Source organism: Cucurbita maxima, unplaced genomic scaffold (genome assembly GCF_002738345.1).
Source record: "Cucurbita maxima cultivar Rimu unplaced genomic scaffold, Cmax_1.0 Cma_Scf00089, whole genome shotgun sequence".
Classification (NCBI taxonomy): domain Eukaryota; kingdom Viridiplantae; phylum Streptophyta; class Magnoliopsida; order Cucurbitales; family Cucurbitaceae; genus Cucurbita; species Cucurbita maxima.
This window is the reverse complement of record NW_019272105.1, coordinates 180,153-188,155: the sequence shown is the minus strand read 5'-3', so window position 1 is coordinate 188,155 and position 8,003 is coordinate 180,153. Positions and strand designations below refer to the sequence as shown.

The window sequence follows — 8,003 nt, the reverse complement described above, 5'->3', positions numbered from 1 at the left end:
TGGTGGGTAAGACTAATGAGCAATGGAAGCTATGTGTTGGTTATATATATAACACATATGCCTCACCTTTCACTCTCCTGTTTTTGGTGGTTACACTTGGTGGGATTTTTTTTTTTTTTTTTTAATGGTTATTTCCTATACTATATATATATATATATATTCTTTTTTATGGTAAATTACATTTGTATGTGTTACACTCATAACGTTTTTTTTTACTAAGGAAGTTATTATAAGGATAAGTTTAAAAACTAAGATATAATTTTAAATTAGGTGGGCATATTGGTCTTTTCCATTTCTATTATAGAAAATAATAAATAAGAGTACGGAATATATATATGGGTGTGTTAAATTAAAATAAAATGATGGTAAGAAATGAAATGAGACCCTTTTCAATAAGGGAAGATTTTGTGGTGAATGAGTTTCAATTAGTCAGATTTTGTGGGGCAGAGAGGGAGTAGTTGAAGAGAATCAAAAGACAAAGAAGTTGAGCTACCCAACCTACCTCTGTGAATAATTGTGATGCACACAAATCAATGGGAGTAGATAAAATGGAGGCCACAACCACATTTCCAAGCCACTTTTGTCCTTCTCTTCCATCTATTAACAAATTTTCTGATTTAGTGTTTCTAATTGCAAATTTTCTATGAGTTTTATTAATTTTTAACGATATTGATCCAATCAAGTATTTAAGGAATGTTTAGTCATGTTTGTCATTGTGTTTATACACGACATTCGGGTGTAAAAACAGATCAAGAATATCAGTTACGTCTCCGAAAACTCCTTAACAATTTTGAGAGAGAATAAGTTGTGCGCCAAATTCTCCCAATGCGAATTTTTGAAGAATTGAATTTCAGTAGATCCCACCAAGATTGAAGCGATCACTCAGTGGAATTGTTCAACTACAGTTACTTACGTACAGTTTTTTGAGGCTAGCAAGTTACTCTAGCGTTTTGTGCAAGACTTTGCTAGGATAGTTTCATCGCTCACACAGTTGACAAAGAAGGGTGTTCCATTTGTATGGAGCGATGCATGTGACACAATGTTTCAAGACCTAAAACAATGGTTAGTGCCAGAGAGCTTAGAAGGATATGTGATATATAGTGACACCTCTAAGAACAGACTAGGATGCATATTGATGCAAAACGATAAGGTTGTCGTGTATGTATTTCGTTAGTTGAAGGACTACGAGCAAAACTACCCCACGCACGATTTATAGTTGGTCGCGGTGGTGTTTGCACTTAAAATTTTGCTACACTACCGGTATGGAGAAAAGACTCAAATTTATACCGACCACAAGAGCTTGAAGTATTTCTTCACCCAGAAAGAATTGAACATGAGACAATGAAGATGGTTGGAATTGGCGAAGGATTACGACATAGACATTCAATACCACCCTGGAAAAGCAAATGTAGTCGTTGATGCTCTAAGCCGAAAAACAGCACATTCGTCAGTTCTCATCACCAGAGAGTCTCGGATGTATGTGGACTTCGAACAAGCCAAGATATCAATGGTAACTGAAAGAGTTGTAGTTCAGATGACTTGACTCAATGTCCAACCCACACTTCAACATCGGATTATTGAATCTCAACAAGAGAACCCCAACTTAGACAAGATTTTGGGTCAGTTAACAGCGAGTTCAGTGGACAATTTCTCCAAATCATCAGATAGCAGGTTGTTATGTCAAGAACGACTGTTGTGAATTTCAGCCGTGGAGGAGCTTAGGAATGAAATGCTAATCTAAGCTCACAACTCATTGTTCTCTATGCATACAGGTGGTACTAAGATAACAGGTGGTACTAAGATAACGTAGCGGAGTTCGTAAGGAAGTGTATGGTATATGGTGAAAGCCCCTAGACAAAGGGCAACAAGATTGTTGCAACTCCTCAATGTGTCAGAATGGAAGTGGGAAAACATCACTATAAACTTCTTCGTAGGCCTACCTATAACACGGAAGGGATATACAATAAATAATAAAAAGAAAAGGAAAAAAAAAAAGAAAAAAAAAAAAGGCATTTAACCTCCCTCAATCCCACAATCCAAATATCTCTCTCCTTCTTCCCCTCTGGAAAAAAAAATCAAAACAAAATAGAATCCCCCAATTTTCCATCTACTGTAAAAGTTTCTTTTATGAAAAAGAACTTTTTCCATGAACCTCCCACAAAACTAAGATATGGTATACATTCAAGCCCACAACAAGTTATGTTTTTGTCAAGTTATGTTTTCGTTTTGAAGCCATTGGTATGTCTATTTCTAAATTCACTTTTCGTCGAGACCAATTAAGTAAGTGGTTCTACTATAGGTTGGTTGGAAGAATTGTTTAATGTACGTTGACACGTTTCCAGTGGCCCTGCACATGTTATATGTGTGATAGATTTGATATGTCTTATGATATAATATGTGTTGCTATAATATGCTAAATTATGCCAAAATAACATTACGTTATAAATGAAATGTTAATTTATGTTACAATGAGTTTGAGGTGTCCTAATATACTTTGATATAAATATGTTTGGCAATTATACGTTATCACATGCTATGATATGCAGTGAAATGAGGAATTTTACGATGCAATCTTTAAGTTATGATTGAAATGATTTACGAAAGCTCATGTATGCATATTACAGAGTGTAATATGTGAGGAACGAAAAGGATTTGTCCTGCATGTTTTATTTAGTAAGGAAAAATATGGGGATCTCATGTATATTTGTATGTTCGCATGCATCGGGATACTTCTCTTTATGATGAGTACGAATGGTTCTACTATAGGTTGGTTAAAATGACGGTCCCTGTACATCTAGGTGTCCGGCCACAACCCAAAGGAGCTAACCTGACTAGCAGTCCCAGGGGTGTACGAGCCCGCCTGTGGGCCCATGCTAGCACGTGCAGGTTGTGAGTAGAAAAGTATTACACATCCAACTTACTCGAAGTAGAGGCCACCTAATAAAATATGATTTTAAATTATAGGTCTCATTCATGTTGCAAGTGTTTGTATTACCTGATCCCAACAATGAGGTCACTTAGTATTTATTAACATACTCAAGTCTTGTGCTACCTTTGTATTTCAAGTTAAGGCAAGATATCCGTGTACGGCTAGCGACGGTGTTGCATCAAACACCATGGAACTTGCGTTTGCATTTATTTTGTAGATCTTAGGTTAGTCTAGGGCATCGTTTAATCTTTTCTTTAGTTTTTATTTTGTTTTGCATTGAATATTTTTCATTATTTTATCATAAGACTCTCATGCAAACGTATAAGTTTATGACATTGTTTTATGAAATTGTTGTAAATGATTTTTTATACCTAAAGAGATAAGAGATTACATTATGCATATATAAAAACTCTATTTCACTAAAAAAAAAAATAATAATAAGGGTAGATTTTGTCAAAAAATAAGGGTCACTAGTCCTTTCACAAATTTATAATAGTCCTAACTTTATTAATTAAATTTGTTAAAATAAAATTTCTAAATTAATAAAATTAAAATAAAAGGGTAGATTTTGTTTCATGAAAATTACAGATTCTTTTTTAATGCAATTAATTTTTAGAAGATAATTCATTGAATTCAAAACTATTTTTGTTCATTTGGATCTCGATTTGACCTCATCAAAATTCAAATTCAAATTCAAATTATAAAATAAACAAAAATTGTAATATTGTGTATTTGTTATTATTTCATATTTTTATATTAAGCATTTTAACTTGTTACAAAAAAAAAAAAAGTGACCTACCATCACTTACCAAACTTATAAAAGACTAAATTATTTTCATTAAATCACTAAATAAATTAAAAATAATAGTTTTTCTTTTGTTGGAAAAAATTACCTTTGTAAATAAACAAATAAATAAATTTGTTAGATGAAAGTGTCCCACATTGGTTAATTTAGGGAATAGTCATGGGTTTATAATCTAAGAATACACTCTCCATTGGTGTGAGGTTTTTTAGGGAAGCCCATTAAAGCCATGAGAGCTTATGCTTAAAGTGGATAATGTCATATTATTGTGGAGAGTCGTGTCTGTCTAACATGATATTATAGCCAAGACATTTTTTTTTAAAATGCCTACCATACCTTCTTCCTTCTCTCCATCCACCATCTTCAACACCGTCTCAACTACCATGGCGACCTTTGGCCCAATCCCTCTACACCACTGTCACAATTCGTCTAACAAAAAACAACTTCATCATATGGCGCACCCAGCTCCTCCCCTACCTACGGAGTACGAAGCTTATGGGCTACCTCGATGGCACCAATGCCGCACCTGCCAAGCTGGTCCCTTCCTCAACTGCTGCTGGTGTTGAGTTGGTCTCTAATCCGGCCTATAATTAGTGGTATGATCAGAGGATCAACAAGTCCTTACCGACCTTCTCTCCTCCATGTCTGAGGAGATTCCTCACGATGTAATTGCCGCTACTACGTCCAAGGAGGCGTGGGATACCCTGTAGCGGATGTTTTTGTCGTCAACTCGTGCTCACACTACTTAGATTAGTGTTGAGCTCGCCACGTCCAAGAAACGAGATCAATCTGCTACAAGTTATTTTTGCAAGATCAAAGGGTTGGCCGTCGCTGGCTCTGCCTTGTAGGATGATGATGTGATCGTGTATCTTCTCGCTAGTCTTGGCCCTGACTATGATCCCTTCGTCACCTCAATGACTACCAAGAGTGAAGCCCTCACGCTTGATGATGTGTTTGCACATCTAATGACGTTTGAAGCTCACCAACTACAACATCAGGCTGAACTTCAGTTAAATTCGGGATCTTCTGCCAATTATACTAGTCGTGCTGAACTTCAGTTAAATCTTAGATCTTCTACCAATTATGCTGGTCGTGGTGGTCAGTAGAAGAATCGTGAGCGTAGGAATCGTGGTCGTGGTCGTTCTCAAGGTTATGCACCCTCTCGTCCTGCTGGTGATCGTCGTGGCCCTTCTGCTCGTCCTTCCTGCCAGATCTGCGGCAAAGTGGGGCATACTGCTATCCGCTGCTGACATAGGATGGATGAGTCCTATCAAGATGAACCTTCTTCTACTCCTCCTACGGTACTGGCGGCTACTTCCTCTTACAAGATTGACCCAAATTGGTACAACGACACAGGCGCTACGTATCATATCACTAGTGACCTGGATCGTCTCGCTGTGCGTGAACGCTATCATGGAGGTGAACAAGTTAAAGTCGGCAATGGAGCAGGTTTGCGTGTTTTGCATACTGGTCATTCTCTAATTAATAGTGCTACTCGTCCTCTTGCATTGCATAATATTTTGCATGTGCCTGAAATTTCTAAACATCTTCTTTCCGTTCATAAATTTTCTCGTGATAATGACGTATTTTTTGAATTCAATCCTTGACATTTTTCTATTAAGGATCGACGATCGAGGAAAAGTCTCCTAGATGGGAGGTATGAATCTGGTCTTTATCCTATTAAGTCATCTGATGTCGATGATCTCAAGCACGCCTTGGTGAGCAGATCTACTACTCACGCCTAATGGCTTGCACGTCTTGGACATCCTTCATCTCAAGTAGTAAAATCAATTTTGCGTCTCAATAATATTTCGTGTGCTAGTGAGTCATATTTGTCAATTTGTAATGCGTGTCAATCAGCAAAAAGTCATCAGTTACCATATACTAGTTCTTCCCGTAGATCTTCGTCACCTTTGGAACTTATTTTTTCGGATGTTTGGGGCCCTGCACCTCCATCTGTTGGGGGTTTTAAATATTATATTAGCTTCATTGATGATTTCAGTAAATTTTCGTGGATCTATTTGATGCATGATCGTACAGAAGCTCCTCGTATATTTTTGCAATTCCAAGCTCATGTTGAGCACCTCCTAGATACTAAAATCAAGTGGGTCCAATCTGATTGGGGTGGGGAATATCTGAAAATTCATAACACATTTTTCGTTCCCTTGGAATTGCTCATTGTGTTTCGTGCCCTCACACACATCAACAAAATGGGTCTGCTGAACGCAAGCACCGTCATATTGTTGAAACTGGCCTAGCCCTTCTAACTCATGCTCATACCCCACCAAATTAATCCTTATTAAAAAAAAAAATTGGGTGTGCTTGTTGGCCTCATCTTGGTCCTTATAACAAACAAAAGCTCTCTTTTCGATCAAAGGAATGTGTCTTTCTAGGCTACAGTTCTTTACATAAAGGGTATAAGTGTCTTGACACCGATTCTGGTCGTGTCTATATGTCTAGAGACGTCATATTTGATGAAAATATTTTCAAGAGAGCTTCACCTAATTCTTCTCCAATCATGCAGTCGACGCATAATGCTCTTGATTTGTGCATCTTGCATTTGGGTAATAGCAGTACTAATTTGGAGAATGATCACATGCATATGTCTGTGCCTACTAACTCTTTGGATGTAGAAAATTTGGTGTCTACATTAGCTTCGGAATTGCTGTAGCAATCCTCAGCGTCGTTGCCATGAGAATCGGCATTGGTTGTTCCGCCAATGATTGAGGCCTCGGCTCCTCCACCAGCAGATGATATTGCACAATGCCCGGTCGAATCCTCGACCGATGGTCAACCAACTACTGTAGCATCGGTTGCTCTCCTCACAATGGCTGATACGGCTGTCCCCTCAAATGTGGATCCTGCACCTACTACTCATTCATATGGTACTCGATTGAAGCACAATATCAAGAAACCCAAGGTGCGTACAGATGGAACAATAACATATTTTGTAGTTTGGTCTTCTGCCTCTTAACCTACTTCACATATTACTGCAATGGAGCATCCCCGTGGCGCCAGGCAATGAATGATGAATTTCAGGCACTTCAAAAAAATAAGACATGACACTTAGTTCATCCTCGTGCTGGTCTTAACATTATTGATTGCAAATGGGTTTTCAAACTCAAGCAAAAGCCAAATGGCTCTATTGATCGTTACAAAGCACGCCTGGTTGCTAAAGGTTTTAAACAGCAATATAACGTTGATTATGATGATACTTTTAGTCCAGTTGTTAAGCCCACTACCATTCGACTCTTATTGTCTCTTGCTATTTCTCGTGGTTGTGCTATTCGGCAGATTGATATTCAAAATGTTTTTCTTCTTGGCTTTCTTAATGAAGATGTTTATATGAAGCAGCCCCCTGGATTCATGGATTCTCAACACCCTGGTTATCTTTGCAAGCTGGATAAGTCGCTTTATGGCCTTAAACAAGCTCCGCATGCCTGGTTTTCTCGCCTTAGCTCCAAACTATTACAGCTGGATTTTACACCTTCAAAGGATGATGTTTCTCTTTTCATTTTTAACAAGACAGACATTCTGATGTATATCCTCATCTATGTTGATGACATTATTATCATTAGCTCATCTTCTACGGCTACTGAAAAACTTCTTACACAGCTTCAGGATGATTTTGCCGTCAAGGATCTTGGCATTTTGAGTTATTTTCTTGGGATTGAGGTCCGTCATACTTCCAATGAACTTATTCTGACACAACATAAATACATTTAAAATTTTTTGTCCAGAACCAATATGCTCACCTCCAAAGGTGTGCCCACACCTATGCTTCCTAGTGAGAAGTTGTTATTGGATGGTGGTGAAAAGCTTTCGCCTGAGGATACTACTCCTATCGGAGTGTCGTTGGTGCTCTCCAATATTTGTCTCTGACACGTCCTGATATATCATTCTGTGTCAATAGAGTGTGTCAGTTCATGTCCTCCCCAACTTCTATACATTGGGCGACAGTCAAACGAATTCTCCGTTATCTACATGACACTATTGATATGGGTTTGTGTCTTACAAAGTCCAGCACTGATTTGTTGAGTGCCTATTCGGATGCTGATTGGGCCGGTAATCCTAATGATCGTCGAAGCACTAGAGGCTATGTGATCTTTTTTGGTAGCAATCTTATCTCTTGGAGTTCGAGAAAACAATCAACAGTTTCTCATTCTAGTACGGAGGCCGAATATAAGGCAGTTGCTGATGCCACTGCCAAATTAATTTGGATCCAAGTTCTCTTGCGTGAGCTCGGGATCTCGCAAGCACGAGCCCCTAGCC

At 38.1% G+C, this 8,003-nt stretch overlaps 1 non-coding gene across 1 annotated transcript; it reads left to right on the top strand.

The window, feature by feature from the left end:
- Positions 1–4,570: 4,570 nt before the first annotated feature.
- LOC111472839 lies at positions 4,571–4,709 on the top strand. The gene has a single exon (XR_002715498.1). It is a non-coding gene; the product is annotated as a small nucleolar RNA Z247 (small nucleolar RNA).
- Positions 4,710–8,003: the final 3,294 nt, after the last annotated feature.